The following is a 17,942-nucleotide window of genomic DNA, read 5'->3' on the forward strand; positions in this document are numbered from 1 at the left end:
GGTTAAGGATCGGATTTCATTGAATAGAAACGTACTCAATAAATTTGTCTCAGTGGGAAGACCACACGTTTTAATTTCTTTATGCAAGACATTTGTCTATATATATTCACTATTATTATCATTTTTCTTCTTATTCCCAAATATCAATTTAATTTGACGTTTCCTCTCCATTCTCTGTGTTCTTACTTTCTTTTCATTCTTCTTTTTATTCTTCAATTCTTTCTAACAACCTATCCCATAATTCATTAAGTCTACTTGTCTAATACACTAATCTTTCTATTTTTTTTATCTCTAAATGCTTTGCGCTTCTTTCCATTTTCTTTCTATTTTTCTAATTTTTTTACCCCTTCCCAATCTATATCATGCCTTCTTTCTTTTACATGTTTATGTAACGTGTTATTCTCTTTTTAAAGTCTCACGTCATCCCTATGTCTTTTTGCTCTTTCTTTAAGCTTTGTTTTTCCTGTTTCTTCAACATATATCATATTACTTTCTTACATTTCACTTCATACACTATTCCATCTTCTTTTATGTAATTCTCATTCCACATTTTTTAAAATCACTTCTAGGATTCTACTTCCTCCTTTTCTGTATGTCTTCACACCTTCTTTTCTTAATAAGTTCTTTAGTATCTCTGTCTTTCCTCCAATGCTTCTATCCATGCCATTTTCTCTTCTCCTCTTGCTTTGACCATTTTCTCTGTCCTTTCCTTCTGTCCTCTTTGATTCTACTTTTCTTTACATTCCTTATCTTATAACTATTTTTCTCTCGAAGATTGTGCAACTTTCCCAGGTCTTCTTTCTTTTTCTGTACTTCTCTTTTTTCTCCTCCTTTCTTCTCCATATTTCTTATGAAGTTTCTTTTCGTGGTATTGTCTATGTCACTTCTTTTATGACAGTAAATCCCTGCATCGCATTCTTTGTTATATCATTTTGTATGCAATTTTTCTTCTTCTCTTTCTATTGCTATGTCCAAGAAATTTATTCTATTGTTGTTTCACTACTTTGGTTTCCACATTGAGAAAAATCCTTTCTCCGGACAGGATTATATTGTACAAAGATACGAAACCCTCTTGCTTACCAAAGAAATAAGTACGGAGCATACGATATTCGTATGGTATGGACAATTCCAAAAATGCATTACCACCTGCAATTCTCCCTTTCTTGCAGTAGTAGGCAACTCAAATAATGTCATTGGGATGGTTGAGAATTAGAAAAACATTGGACCCAACCACAATTTTGTTACAAATATAGCAGTGTGGCAAACTGCAAATAAGATAATAAAATAAACTGTTAAGATGACCTCATTTTTTTTTTATCATGAGGGCAATTGATGACAAAAAGTTACAAAATGTTCTTACTTAAGAAGTTCAAAAAAGACGTATAGTAGGAAATAAATATCAGAGAAAAGCAGTTTCTCTCCTTTTTCTAAAAAAAAAAAAAAAAACTCGTAAAAATTGAAAAAGTTACTTAATGTAAAAACTTAACATAAAAGCCTAACAGTACAGAAATAAAAATTCACACCAAACAGAAACAGAGACAAACACAGAATAAGGGACACTGGTGGCGTAGCAAGCTTGCGACCCTCAGATGCAAGATAAACAGATGAGACCCAAGTTGTGAACCCAATTGTTATAATAATAATAATAATAATAATAATAATAATAATAATAATAATAATAATAATAATAATAATAATAATAATAATAATAATAATAATAATAATTATTATTATTATTATTATTATTATTATTATTATTATTATTATTATTATTATTATTATTATTAAAAACTCATTTCCTTTTCAAAATCTCGGATTGTGGCTAAGAGAATGTGTGCATATAGCGGTCAGGTGCGCACTTTTTGTCAATGAGCGGTACCAAACACCAAAAGAGATAGGAGAGGAACAAAAACATTTCTTAACAAATTCTAGATCAAAGTTCGAAGTACTTGCTTTTGACAGATGCGTTTTTTCTTTCTTTTTTCTGGAACAAAAACTCTGGCGACTAAGAAGTTACAGTATATAATATTGCTAATTTGAAAGTGGATTTATTTATATTGCAATTTGTGATCAATTAGAAGACATTATTGTAAAAATTACGTTTTGTTTCTAACTATGTAGCAACCGCCAAAACGTCACCGACGCAGAGTAGCCAAATTATTTGAGCTTACAGACGGAAAAGGTCTGCTTACACACTCAAAATATACGTTACAATAAGAACATTTTCACATTACATTTTGTTATTGTGCGTAAAGTGAAAATATACTTCCATAATGGTGTTTGCTACAACTACTTTACTATTAAAAGCTACGTATCGTAAAGAATTTTTACAATCTACGGATAAGAATCCAGGTTGTAATGTAGTTTAGCCAGTTCGTTGTACGGTAATGACGTCATCTTTTTTTTCTCCTTAATGGTGAAATATCATTACGAATGTAAGTGACACCAATTTTAAGGGAAATTCTTACGTATTACTGTAAAACGACACTTTATATTACGCGCAATGTTAATTTCTATAAACAACACCCGACATTTTTCAATGAATACGAATAAAGTTAATATTTTTCCGTACTTTTCCCTCTTTATATTACATTGCTTGAAAAAGATTCTGTCTCTTTTTTCTCAGTGTACTTTGAGCAATTACAGCGCAAAACAGAAGGTTGATGTTTTCTACACTTGTCTTTCCTTATACACGCACCACCCCCGCTAATGTGCCTGCTTCCACGGACAAAATCACGCGTGATCCATCAAATTGTGCTCAGCTTGGAATCGAAATAAATGCAAACTTCGCTTGTGTTGAGCACTTGGAACACATTTGTGCATGGTTTTCGCACATATTTATTTACAACACATAAGTTTGCAAGCATATTATAAATGTGCACGCAGCTGGTAGACAGGTTCGTTATGCAGCAGACGTTAGATTATAAATGATAAAAAATGTATGGTAGCTCCTCAACTTTACCTATGCTAACTTGGAAATGTAGACAAACACCAACAGGGAAAAGGATGTAAAAACATTAGAATGACATCTTCTCGATGAAATATGTATAACTGTTGAATCAATTTTCCCCATAAGTGATGATTCCGGAAGTTTTTCTCTGGTTGTGGCGAATTTCAACATACTGTGAATGAAATATATTTTTTGTAACGAAAACACTAAGAATCCACATTGAGCACGATCGGTTATGTGGTCCCGAGATAATGTTATGGATATCGGAGAGAAATCCCATTTGGGTGATCTCTGAAATCATCACTGGTCCCCTGAAATCAATTCATAAGCTAATCTAAAACCTATCTCTAATATTGTAACACCAAGTATCACTCGCTTATTTTATTTCATGTAGAACTTGTTAGTCCACTCTTTGATCTTGTATTTAATATTTGTATTAGCGAAAGCAAAATATTTTGCAGTCTTCTTTCAAGAATTGGTATATATTTTTTTTAATTGTTTGCCATTAAAATATGTCATTTATTATCACTTAATCAACTCAACGAATTCGGTAAACTCACTATAATACTCAAATATTTTGTCAGTACGGAGCATATGCATTTTGTACAACAATAGAAACTGCTACCGGCTAGCAAAGGGTGCGTTGAAGCACTCCTAGCCATCCCCTTGACTTACGGGGAGGTTGCGGGCCTCTTTGACCCTCCTGCAGAACTCTGCAACGCAAATTATCAAGTATCCCGTACGTAGCCCCAAGTAGCCCAGAATAACTATGCATACGGCCTTTAGATGCACATAAAATACTTAATCATAGTTTTTATGTACTTAATGAAGTACCTTTCCTTGACACTTATTCTGAATTCATAGAACATACTGATATTCTTAAATATAATCATCCTTATATCTTTCTGTCTACCTTCGTATTATACTATCTGCTAGTCTATCTGTCTATATTACAAATGGAATATAAATTATGTGACAGACAATTTACTACTTACTTGATTAGCAATGGCTAGTATAATAATATTAATAATCTTAGACTGAAATTATTTTGTAATCAATTTTGCTCATGAATCTATAATTCATATCTTTCTTGATAATCTGAAAATATATATTCTACGCATGAATTACATCGGGCTGCCAATGGCAGAGAATGGAGTTATCCAGTCAGTTACCACGAAAGATTCATTAAAACAAATACCTTCACTTTTATTTAAATTATTCTATTACCCGCGAACCAATGCGAACACTATTTGACCTAATCCGAAAAACCGGTATAAAACGAACAATATAATAATTCAACGCAGCTTATTTTCTTATCATTTCGAAATATTATTTCCAGCAATTACACAACCACACACAAAAAATTAAATTTTAAGCACCAAACCCCAATGTATGAATATATTTTTGTTGTACAGAATCCAAAATTCCCAACCCCCAGGACAATTGACAGTGTCAATGAGGGATTTTGAATAGAGCGAATACATGTAATACAGGCATTTAAAAATACGTCCGCTTATCGAACCCCATTGTCTGGATTCAATGTATTTTGTTACACAGAACCCAAGTTTCGAAATCTCAGGAAGGTCGATCGTGTCATTTGGTTTTTGTTGTTGTTGTTGTTGTTGTTGTTGTGGTTGAGAAACTTAAGCGATTTTGGATATGAAGATACACGTAATACAGCCATACAAAATTATGTCTGTTTATCGCACCCCATTCCGTAATACACTCAACGTAATACAGCCATACAAAAATAGGTCTGTTTATCGAACCCCATGTATGGATTTGATGTATTTTGTTACACAGAACCCAAGTTTCGAAACCTCAGGAAGATTGATCGTGTCATTTTGTTGTTGTTGTTGTTGTGGTTGAGAAACTTAAGCGATTTTGGATATGAAGATACACGTAATACAGCCATACAAAATTATGTCTGTTTATCGCACCCCATTCCGTAATAGACCCAACGTAATACAGCCATACAAAAATAGGTCTGTTTATCGAACCCCATGTATGGATTTGAAATATTTTGTTACACAGAACCCAAGTTTCGAAACCTCAGGAAGATTGATCCTGCCATTTTGTTGTTGTTGTTGTTATGGTTGAGAAACTTCTGCGATTTTCGATATGAAGCTACACGTAATACAGCCATACAAAAATAGGGCTGTTTATCGAACCTCATTGTATGGATTCGATGTATTTTGTTACACAGAATCTCAGTAAGATCTATCGTGTCATTTTGTTGTTATAGTTGAGAAACTTTAGCGATTTTGGATATGAAGATACACGTAATACAGCCATACAGAAAGGGACCCCAAGGTATGAATTTAATGTATTTTGTGTAACAACCTTAGGATGATTTTCTGTATATTTTGTTTTATGGGTGAATTCCTGTTGAAACTGTGCAACTAATTATATTCATTATTACTGACCTAGGAGGTTATAAAATGAATGTGTATATATATCACCCTGTATAAAAATGCATTTTAATAGTAGATTAAATTTGAAAAATTTATCGACAACCCACTACTTCACAAATGCATTTCAACAACGCAGCGTAAACAGTCTTACGTTGAATTAAATTTCCTATTAGTAATGAGTGCAAGAGTCTTGGTCTTGCAGTTTTTGCAACAGTCTTGCATGCAAGACCAAGACCAAGACCAAAACCAAGACCACAATCACAATGCAAGACCTAGACCAAGATCAAGGGGTGCAAGACCAAGACCAAGACCAAGACTATGCCTGCAAGACAAGACCAAGACCAAGAATCTTGCGCAAGAGTCTTGCACAAATACCGGTTTAGTAGTAAAGCATTAACCTCGGGTCCATGGAGTATCTGGTTCGATCCCAGGTTGCACCATGTTAGCTTTGTTGGTGGACAAACACCTGTACGTGAGTTTTCTCGAGGTTTTTCCGTTCCCTCCTACTTTCTTCATTCCACTATTTCATTCATTTCTCATCATTAACGTCTTCCTTAGCCTCGGTACATAAGCATGGGACGTTAACTAGATATTTAAACATATTACTAAATATATCAGTGGTGTTCTTCTTCCAAAACTAAAAAAAAAAATGTAGTATTGAACATCGTTAATTCCGTACACCATAAGTGCCGACTACACGGTGTATAGTGCATACATATAATATTTACGTGATTAATTTGCATATCAACTTTTTGCAAAAAGGATTAGGTGTGGAAGCATTAATTAGACTTAAGTTTATTTGCATATGTTTATTTTTGTCATTTATCTAGAGGTGAAGTATGTAAATATCTGTGTATCAAGTATTCATTTAATAATATTTTTATATCTCATGCAAGAATATGGAACGACATAGCTTCAATCTCTCGTTCTGGGTGAACGCAGAGTTTTAAAAAAAGTTTCAACGCAGAACCTTTGTTTGGTACAGGAGCCATGCTTTCTTAGGGAGAACACCAGTGCATAGTTTCCATCTGTATTTTCATGTTATAGACGTTCATTGACGCAGGAAGGACATGTCCTGATATGGACTAATATTTTAGTAATTGTTTCGTTAGGGAGAAACATTTCGTTTTGGAGTCCGACTGTCGCAGAGATCTTTTGTTGCTGGGATGCACTGGAAACTAGCATATACATGCCAAAACCAAGCGTTCAAAGAAGTGCGATTTCTGGAAGCTTCTCCCACATTTCGCATGTTTTAATATGCAAGCGTCTAGGAAACAACTTGCTTCTTTCGCCAGTTAGACGAACCTATAATTTTAAACGGTGTTCGAGAGACTACGAGTTAGAACTATTCCGTCTATGAGACTTCACCCCCTTTGTTGTATAAATGTTTCCACACGTATCTCTTTATAAAATAGTTAAAAATTTTCTTGATATGTTCGTAGTAGTTTTTATTTAAATAGATTAGGCCGTAGCTAGTTTAAGCATTTATACGGGGGTAAGTCAACTGAAAACCATAAAAGTAGAAATAAAAATCCGCATATGACGCCAGTGAGCTGTAAGTTGGCATGCCTGTTTACGATAGTATGCCGGATGTCTCCTAGGTGGCAGCAGCCGGCAGATGCACAAACACCGGTGCAACAACAATTCCAAAATGGCAACCCCACTAGCCACATGCACCAGCGAGGAGCAGCGTTCTCTGATTCGGTTTTTGCGAAGTGAAGGTGTGAAAGCGATTGACATTTTTAGGCGAAAGAAGGTTCAGTATGGAGATGCGTGTTTGTCACAGCCACAAATCTATGAATGGTGCCGGAAATTTGCAAATGGTGTTACGTCTGTGGCCGATGCTCCACGCCCCGGCCAGGCTCGGCGCGTAGTGACTCCAGAGACCATTGCAGCCCTTGAAGCCATCGTTTTGGAAAACCGCCGTGTGACAATAGACGAAATTGCAGCATGTGTACGCATGAGTCATGGATCGGCACATCATATTGTGAATGATGTTCTCCAGTTTCATAAGGTGTCTGCAAGATGGGTGCCCCGACAACTGACGCCTGAACTGAAACAGCGACGTGTTGATGTGTGCGAAGACCTTTGTGGCGTGCTGAACGTGACGGTAATGCCTTCCTGTCACGAATCGTTACTGGTGACGAAACATGGGTGCATTACCATCAGCCTGAAACAAAGCGAGCGAGCAAGGATTATCGCCACTCCTCATCACCGAAACCCAAAAAGTTTCGGACACAGCCGTCTGCAGGAAAGGTTATGCTGACCCTCTTTTGGGACAAAAAGGGCATCATCTTGGAACACTACACGCCACGAGGAACCTCTGTTACGTACTCGGACCTCCTAAAAAATCATCTCCGGCTTGCCATCAAAACGAAACGACGTGGATTGCTGTCAGCCGGTGTGCTGCTGCAACACGACAATGCACGGCCCTATACGGTGCGTGCAACGGTTGCGACCATCACAGACCTGAAATTTTAATGTCTCCCACATCCCCCTTACTCGCCAGACCTCGCACCGAGCGATTTTCATCTGTTTGGTCCGCTCAAAGAAGCAATGGGCGGCAGAAAGTTCCACTCCGATGAAGAGGTACGCAACGCGCTGCACGAGTGGTTGCGCCGTCGCCCAAAATACTTTTTTCTGCAGGTATTCAGGCTCTTCCGAAGCGCTGGCGGACTTGCATTGAACGAAGAGGGGACTATGTTGAAAAGTGATTTACTTCTGTACCCGTGTGACCAATAAATAATATTTAAAAAATAATTATGGTTTTCATTTGACTCCCCCTCGTATCAGTAAAATAAAGGCTTATATCGATAAAAGGGTAGCAGCTCTCGCAGTCCATGAACAGAATGCATGGTACAGCGGGGGACACTTCTAAATGGTACACCTTAGCCGTAAATCTCCATATGGCTGTACCATTTAGAAGTGTCCCCCGCTCTACAAGGAACAGCCATGAAGCCATGTTAAAAGCAGAAGTTTACCTGAGGAGGGCCAGGCGACTTGCATTTTCAACTGTTTTATGTTTACTATGATATCCAACACAAAGTGTTTTAAACAAATGTATAATTTTACATGTAGGTTTATTTTGTATTGAGATTTAAGCAGAATTTGCTTCAATTCTTTGCAAACACGTAAAAACCCCTCTAGTAGAACCTCCCTCACCCCTCTCATACAGGTTAAAACCTTCCAAATTCCCTCAGCAGGTGTCTCTTCCGGATGGACACAAGACAGGGTGAGAGAGCCAAGTGTGTAGAAAATTTGTTTTGATGTTTATTTAATAATTTGAGTATTATATTTACCAACTTATGCGAAGTTTTGCATATCGTTTAAAAGCTGCAAATACGTACTATACAGTGACAGCAGCAGTTTCTCAATTAAACATTACAGTGAATAATGATTGAAGTGAAAAGAAGAAAAGTGCAGTTTTCAACCGTAAATAGGTCAAGAGGTAGGTGAGTACACCTGACTGTACTCCTCCACACGTCGCACCCCCCACCATAAGAAAGTACCCTATGTGCAGTGCGAGACTACGGTTTTGGTAAGAAATGGCTTGGAATAAAAACAATTCAGAGGAGAGTGACTTGGCAGTTCGTCTTTGGCAGTTGAACTTTAGCAGTGGATCTTGAGTGGTTGATTCCGGGAGTTCGTCGGGAAATGTCAAGTGTTGACGTTAAGTTTTGATTGTGTAGGTAACCGTTACAGAGCCTTAGAGAGTGACATTCCAAACACAAGGCAATCGTTATGATCTTCAAATAGTTTTCTTCATAACTTACAAAATCAACCGGCTTTGGTCGTAAATACGTACGAACTATACTAGGAAAAAAACAAAAACTTGCGCCATTCGTGAACGTTTTACCTCAGACTGAGAATTTATTTCTTCCACTGACATACGATGGGAGCAATCTCTACCCCATGCTGTAAATAGTTTGTGTGTATATATATATATATATATATATATATATATATATATATATATATATATATATATATATATATATATATTGTAGCAGCACTCGTTTTTCGAGTAAACTATTTTGTATATTTTTGATTCTGTTTTAATGTTTACGTCATAAAAATCATTTATTAAGGTTAAGGTAATTAAATGTTGTGTATGAGATTATAATGCAAGCTGCACAATGTTGCTAATGTCTGTGTCAGCAGTTTGTTGTAAATAAATGTGAATAAGAATGTCTTCGGTAAGAGTCTGGCAATGTAGGAAGGAAATGTAGACAATGCGTCTATCTTCGCATTAGCCAGATTCTATACATTGTACAAAGTGAATCTGTAAGATTTCACGAATTTCACGAAATTACGGATATGCGGAAATTGCTTAGAATCGGAAAATCAGAGTGTGTCGAGGATTGCAATTTTGAGTCTTGACATATGGAAGGAATTTGTCTCTCCATGTGAAAACGGTGTCGCACGTGCCGCAAGCAAACGACAAGCAGACGACGGAGGTTGGACGAGGCTCAACAAAACCAGAGGATGAGAGAGGTTCAGGAGGAAGTCCTAAGGAGGAAGTCCTTGAGATCAAGTCCTAAGGAGGAAGTTCTAGAGAGCAAGTCTTAGTGATCAGTCTTTGGTTCGAGTTTTTGGAGAACCAAGTTTATAGTCGCCAGTCAGCCAGATGACAGAGAAGGGAAATACTTCGTATACAACATCATTCTAACAACGTAGAACATCACGCCGAGAGAAGCAATTGAGAGGAGTCATACCTCAATGCTCGTCCTCGTAATTCAGCAGTAAGGAGATTCAGCATAGAGGAGCTAAGTTCGACGCCAGAGCATCGTGGGAACTACACCAGATTATCCAGGTATGTGTTGCACCGACTCAGGGCTCAAAGGCTCAATACTTGACCGTTTCTATACCCGTCTGGCAAATTGTTCTTAATATCCGTCATTACATGCTTTATGAAATCTTACAGTAAACTCATAATTCAGAGAAATACAGTGATATCAAATTAATGAAGTGGACGTATCTTTATTTGATTTTATCCCCAATAAGAAACCTCTCGCAAATTAATATCAAATTTTATCCCACTCATTCTAGATGGTGAGTGGAAGGCATCCAGTTGCACTCAACTTTGCATCCCCAATTAGGCACTGAGTGGCTGGGTTGTCAATATATATATATATATATATATATATATATATATATATATATTCTAAGTGCTCAAATTTTAGTATTAATATGTGTGAGACGCAGTGTATAAACATTTATTCAATAGCGCAACTGAAGAATCGTCAAATAACAATAGCACGAAACAGTGGTGCAAAGAACATTCATGTCGTGGAAATGCGAGTGCCAGTCAACAGCTAGGCAAGTGCCAGTCAATAGAAATCTATTTAACGTGCACGAACTTAAAAGGTTTACCAATCTAAACAAGTAATGGCCTAAAGAAAAATTCGATAAAATCAAAATTTTTCAAAATTAGTATTATTATTATTATTTACTTTCAGTGTTCAATGCATCTATTGTATAGGTGTTTTCATGTGCTGGAAATTAAATGCATTTACTAATGAACCCAGTCGTCTTCTTGGACTTCACCAGAAGAACTCAAGGTATGTGTCAGATATATAAATATGTAACATGTTTTCGGTTTCAGCTGCTGGGAGTATGCAGAGCACCTAAGGCATGAAAAACAGTAACTTCAAGTTGTTGTGTGGGTAATCTCATTGGAACTACACCTGTAGTTAAAACCGCAGGATGACCCTGCTAAATTAGAGTCTCATTTTCACCGAAATTGAATCTTTTATTTTGTTTACTTAATCAAGTTATCATTTTTTACTATTTTATTTGCTCTTACTATTTGCTTTACTATTCCTTTGAATATTGAGAAGTAAATTAACTTGGGCCTTCAGCCATCTAATTAATATTCATTGGTCATTATCCTCTCCCCCTCTCTTCTCATATTCACTCATTCATACCCCCACTCTACAACGAGTATGGCCTTGGCACTGTGGTTCAAGCATGCATTGGAAATTTTTAATGTGTTTTTATGAAATTAATATCGAAATAACATTTTCATGACATTGACAAAAACTTAGTGCCTTTCACTGCAAGTTTGACTTCATGGGTGGATACTTATACCTTGAATAATTGTTTAACAATATAACTTTTAGCCTCCTTAATTATACATCACATCGAGGATTGAGCGATTATTCAATAATAAATAATCCATATGCACAAATGATAGTGATTTTGTACAGTTCTTTTAAATAACTTGGAGTTTAATCTGCTATTTGGTATTTCTAATATACAGTAGGTCAGATGTATTTATAGAAATTGAGTTTACATAAAAAAAAAACATAGACAGTTGAATCGTTTTAGACAGTTGAGTCGTTTTCAGTTTTCACTCAAATTACTATAAAATATTAAGAATCGTGATTATAATCATTATTATTTTAATTTTGTGTGTCTTTTTTCTGGCCATTATTGCTAAACATATCATCATCATCACCATAGTTTTCTGCCATTACTAGCAGGTCATTTGCTGCAACTGAGAAGCTTCGACGTACGGTGGTTCTCAGCTAGTTTCTTCGTTTTGATGTAGCAACTTTATGTTTTAACACCAACCTTCAACGAGAGTCTTCTTCGCTCCCTCCCTCTCTTTCCTTCCACCATATCCTCTAGCACGTCTCTCATAATACGGTTCCTTCTTAACCAATGTCCCAACCAGTTCCTCTTCTTTTCATAATTACATCTAAAATTCTTCTTTTCTTCCCTACTGCTGCTGTTTGTAACACCTTCTTATTCGTTTTCTGTTCAACCCAGTTAATTCTCTCCTTTCTTCTCCATGCTCGCGTTTCTATAGTCTAATTTTTTCATCGCTTGTGCGTAATGTACATGTTTCTGCCCTATATAGTATATATTGAAATCAGTAAACAACACCTCAATGTTTAATTGAAAGTTTGTTCAATACAAAGATTAGCTAATCGTGGTTTTATTTAAAAAAATCTGACGCCTTTAGAATGTAACAATTATTTTGCAATTCATGATATTTCAGTAATCTGTGCCGTCTTGATTTTCTTTCATGCGTCTCGGGGGTAGCCTCCCCAGTTTGGGACTCGGTGAAATACTGGATCCGTTAAAAAATATAAAAAGATTACGAAACGTTGTGATAAGTAGTGAAGTGTGGGCAATCATTAAAAAAATAAAGATCATCGCCTATGTTGTACACTATCATCATACGTATACGAAGGTAAATTATACAGTATTACATTTAGAAACATACACTGTATTTCTGTTACTATTGGGGCATTGTAGAATTTGTTATCCCTTATATCCAGAGTAAAATTTACCTATGAAAAGAATAAGATTTCTTAGAAGCAAGACTTGCAAGACTCTTTCAAGCAAGACCAAGACCATGACCAAGATTGGGTGTGCAAGATCAAGACCAAGAGTTCCAGTGCAAGACCAAGACCAAGACCCAGACCGGATGTGCAAGACCAAGACCAAAACCAAGACCACCCGGGTCCTGGCCTTGGTCTTGCATTTGCTCACCACTATTTCCTATCAAAACTAAAAGAGAATTACAAGGAGATTAAGTTGGATCTATAATGTTAGTGGTTCTTTATATTTTCATTATGAAACAAACTATTACAATAACATAGCTCATTCTATTAAAATTTGTATCGTAGACAAACTGGCGTCATGTCGTATCCTTCACGTGTGTACTTGTTTGGATAACAGCTATTTGTAACAAACATGAAAACTACGGAAATATGAAACAAATATAGCATTCGTGATATTATTGTGAGGTTGCCAGGAATAAGAAAACAGCATTTCAATGGATAGTATATTGCTTCATCTACTTCATTATTAAAATGCGATATAGGATTGTAAATTGTATACGTTGCCACAGAATATAGGTTACAAATAAAAGAAAATACTTCATTTCATTGGAAGCAGATAACTTCTTAATTGCCGTTCGACATTATCACGCAAGTATTTGATATCACGAAATGGATATTTTCACTGAATTATATTTTGTTGTTTTAAGAAAATAATTCAGAGCTATCTGATAAAGGAAAACGCATTTTTTTCGCTCATGCGTTCTTCCTAATTAGTCGAAGTTTGAGATTAAATTTTGGTCTGTTATTCGTGAGCTTCAAACAATGACCGCCATGTTTGCACATCTGTCGGTTCAGATGAAACTACTTTCACCGCTTAGTAAAGAAACGGCTTGAGAAAAATACGTTTCATTAGTTGCTAATAAAACAAAGAATTTTAAAAATATTTAATTGAACGCTTATTTAAAAAGTAAATTATTTGCCTATTTATTTATTACTAATTATTATATGAATATACTTGAATATCTAAGTTGTAGTATACCAATTTACAATATTATAGTACCAAGTATCTGCTAACGTATTGAATTTACTAAAATTACTTAAATATGTAACTAGTGTTACTGTCCTTAACAGCACAGCATAATCAGTGCTTATGAACATATAGTGCTTTTAAAAAGTTTAATGCAAGCTACACATATAAGTACACTTACGCTGTTTTAATAGTAATTTTATTTAATAGCTTTACATAAATGGGCATAGTTTAAAGCCATAGTTAATACAGTAAGTAACATCCTCATGTTTGGATCACAATTCGGCCTTTCGAAACAAACTATTATTCGTACAAGCGCTCTGACGAACGCAATGAACATATTAGTTTTAAGATCTTATCTTTGCAAGTAGATATACCCACCATCTACTACAACATTAAAATGACAACACTAAAACATTAAAATGGCTATTTTTCAGTAACGGTCACACTAGGTGACCGTAATTGAAAACACACTTTCAGTAGTGGGCATAGAAATAACCACAATGAAAAATATTTATTTAGTTGATCACACAATATTTCTGAAATTATTTTCTTTTCTTCTTCTATCGTACGCCTAATCTTTCGTTTTATATTTTCAGTTTCTTTATTGTCTTTCTTCTAGTGTAATGAAAATCAGTATATCCTTTTCAAATTTCTTTGCAGAACTCCCAGAAAGAAATTATTTACATACAACTATATAGACATGAAAGCCATCATAGCTGTTAGGGAAGAGAATATGTCGCAAAAGGCAGTTGCTGAGAAGTACAACGTACCTAGGCAGCCTTATTTTAAACTAGGCCATCAATTAGATAAAATTCCATAACTTTCCGAAGGAAGTAACACGGCCAACCTTCGCTCCATTATTACACGACGTGTCTTTGAAGAAAGCAAAACCAGAGGTGATTCAAAATGGTATTCGAGAGTGTGGTCTTTTTACTTTTCCCCCGATGCACTGAATTTCAGCAAATGTGTGCACTCAAGAAAACCGATCTGACTTAAAGCAGAACTAAATCTGTCTCCTAAACGCAGCAGATATTCTGAAAAGTCTAGCGTGATTGAATCTGTTTTTACGGTTTGCTCTCAAAATCATTTAGATTACATAGAATCGAAAATTGATGAGCAAACGTTAACAAGTTTCAAAGAAACACGTAACACTTGACAATGGAATGAAAAATCTCATAATGTATCTTATGTGTGGAAGTAATTCCGTTCTGAGCATATCCAGAGGAACTGCTCCGCTATCCTACTCAAGATAACCTGTGTACAACGATTCATTTAGTAGGTCTGATGAAGGATGCCAATCAAAAGTCAATATTCAATACCCAATAGCAAAATCAATACTTCAAGATCCACAATCTCTCAGCATGTCTTACCAGTTCGACATGACAAAGCCAATGCGTGTCCACAACAAATTCTAAATGGGAAAAGTGAGTGCCAAGTCCACTGAAAAAAATTTGTTATGACCAAAAACTCCAGAGAAAACACAAAATTCTAAGAGGTTTCTCCGGTTTCCCACTGTAGTGAGCTTAAACCAATACAAGAACTTCTTAAGTAAAAGGGAAGAAGAAGCAAAATTGAAGGCTAAGAATGAAAACAGTTTATGTAAGGGAAAAGCAATTTGTAAAATTAATACAGGAACAAATATCGACAGACGTGAGTGTCAAAACTGTAATGCAAGGTTCTCTTAACAAGTCCATACCCGAAATATGTCGTGATAGGTGTAGTGTACTAAATGTAAACACTGGTTTCATGTTGTGTATCCAGGAACGTTGAGAGGGTTTTGGATTTTTCTATCTTCATAAAAATGGGTGAATCCGATTCTGACGATGACATAAATTTTTGTGTGAGTTTTGTGCTCAAATTGAGTGTGACCTAGAAGAAAACTGGAGTGATCTCATTTCAGAACATGTAGAATAAGGTTGTTTCTCATTGTATGTTTGGCATTAAGGATCTTCCATACAGTGAAAATAAACAAGATTATACCGCGCATTTTACAATTTTTCCGTAATTATTTTTAAATAATGGAATAGCAAAAACGCACTACAGTAGACATTATTATTTTGCATGTGATACCGTTATCAGAACTTGCCTATACGCTATCGCTGTACAGATATTTATACACCCGTGGATAATGCCAAATCTATAAAGCGCTCCAAAGCTATAGCAGATAGGCGAGACACGACAACAGTATCACATGCAAAATAATATTCTATACCCCACTGCATTTCAATTTTTCGAATTCCTTTGTTTGTTTTGAAGATATTACAGAAATACTGAAAATTACTGGTAGTTTAATTTCGTTGTATGAAAGACCCTTAATTAAAATATGATGTTCTGCCAGATGTTACCTATATGTATGATCATAAAAGTAGATAAGCATATCTACATTATAAGTTTACTTTTTTTATTTTTAAAAATGTAACGCTTTACTTAAAATGTAATAATATGTATTTAATTTTATGCAATTCTTTATCATCATTAAATATTGTGGCTAATTAAGTAATGCGTTTCTGTTACTTTGATAACACTATAGTAGTGATCATTTCAATGTAAATTTAATGTTACCAAACAAATGTAATAAGAATAAACACAGTTACATATAACAAATGTTACTTAAAATATGTTACCACTACCAAATATAAAAGCAACCACAACTAGAAAAAAAGTGACCACTACTAGCAAAACTGCTCTAACCAATAAAAATTGGCATATTAGTTTACTGCTTCTCGTAATGACTGAAAGCTGTGCTTGCACTGAAAGGGAGCAAAATTTTTACTTTACCTAAATAAAAACAACCACTGTAACATTAAAACACAAGCGACAAACAAATATCAAAATCGAAATTTCCTTAAAGGTGTTGTGCCGACGCCTTTTATCAACAAAGACGCCGTGGTGCAGGGTTATAGGACCCACACAAAATTATTAAAAAGAAGTCTTTATAAAGGAATTTGGGTGAGCACTAGACTATTACGAAAACCGTGGTGACAATTCAGACATCAAAAGTTTAATGTAATTGCAAAAAAAAACTTCACTAATTCCACTATTACACTGGAAGTTTTAATAATGATTGTTCAAAATTTGCTTGAATACACAGAATAGTTGAAACAACTTACACAAAAAATTCAGAACATAATCATTCGATGAATAATGGTAATTAGTTTTAAATGTTCCTTTAGATCACACGTTGCCATTTCCTTTTTCCACTTAATTCCTTAATATTAAATGTTCATACTGATTACACATTTGATATTTAGTAAAAATCTTCACAGTTACTAGGATTATCACATAGTCAGAGGAAAAGAAATTCCAAAATACACTTATTAATTTACACCAAATAGTGCCTCGATAACTTTCCAAATAGAACGCCCATTCAACTTCAATTGATATCACTAGGCATTTTTCAGAAAAAACTATAAATACTTATCCAAATATGTCATGTATTGTACAATTCACCAACTTAAAAAAAAATTTGAAGACAAAATCCTTGCTTCCTCTCAAGATTGCACCATTTCGACTCTTAACAAGAGCATGTGCTCTCCGTGTGAATCAATTTTCCAATGGCCATAAGGGCTTCAGTTAACTAACTTCAGACAATACTAGTTCCTCCTCTTACAACACATTCGAAGTGGCGCTAGTATTAAATGATTTTTTTTCAAAAGAATATTAATCTTAAAATATGCTACAGTGTCCACTACAGGCCCAGTCACCCTATATGTGCTCAGAGGTTTCGTAACGGATTCTGATTCCCATGTGATTCTTGGATTTTCATGGCCGTCGACAGGACTATGCAGAAAGGCAACTCTGCTTGTGACAATCGCCTAGAAGCAATTATTATTACATATGTAAATTATGTATATACAATCAACTCGATATTAAAATTTGAGTTAGCCAGAACACCATTTCTTTTTTTTTAAAATGAACCTCTTTACTTCGCGATTCAACCAGCTTCGATCGCAGGTAACGGAAGGCCAACTTTTCTGGACAATAGATCCCGTTCTTTCTGTCCTCGTGGCTCACACACAGGCTGAGCAATTAACAGGAATTCTCCGAGAAACTGCTAAAACATCCTTTTTACATTGGAAACTATTCAGAAACCCTTTAGCTTTGTAAGCATGTCATAAACTCACCCTGGAACGTTACAACGAACTTTTTTTAAAAGAGAACAACGAAAACCGACACCACAACAAACCAAGTTGCGAATTTTAAAATTTTTTGAAAGAAAAGAAAGATCTTTTTGTTTATAGATAGGTACGCGC

This window comes from Thermobia domestica, chromosome 15, assembly GCF_964235325.1.
Source record: "Thermobia domestica chromosome 15, izTheDome1.hap1.1, whole genome shotgun sequence".
Taxonomy (NCBI): Eukaryota; Metazoa; Arthropoda; class Insecta; order Zygentoma; family Lepismatidae; genus Thermobia; species Thermobia domestica.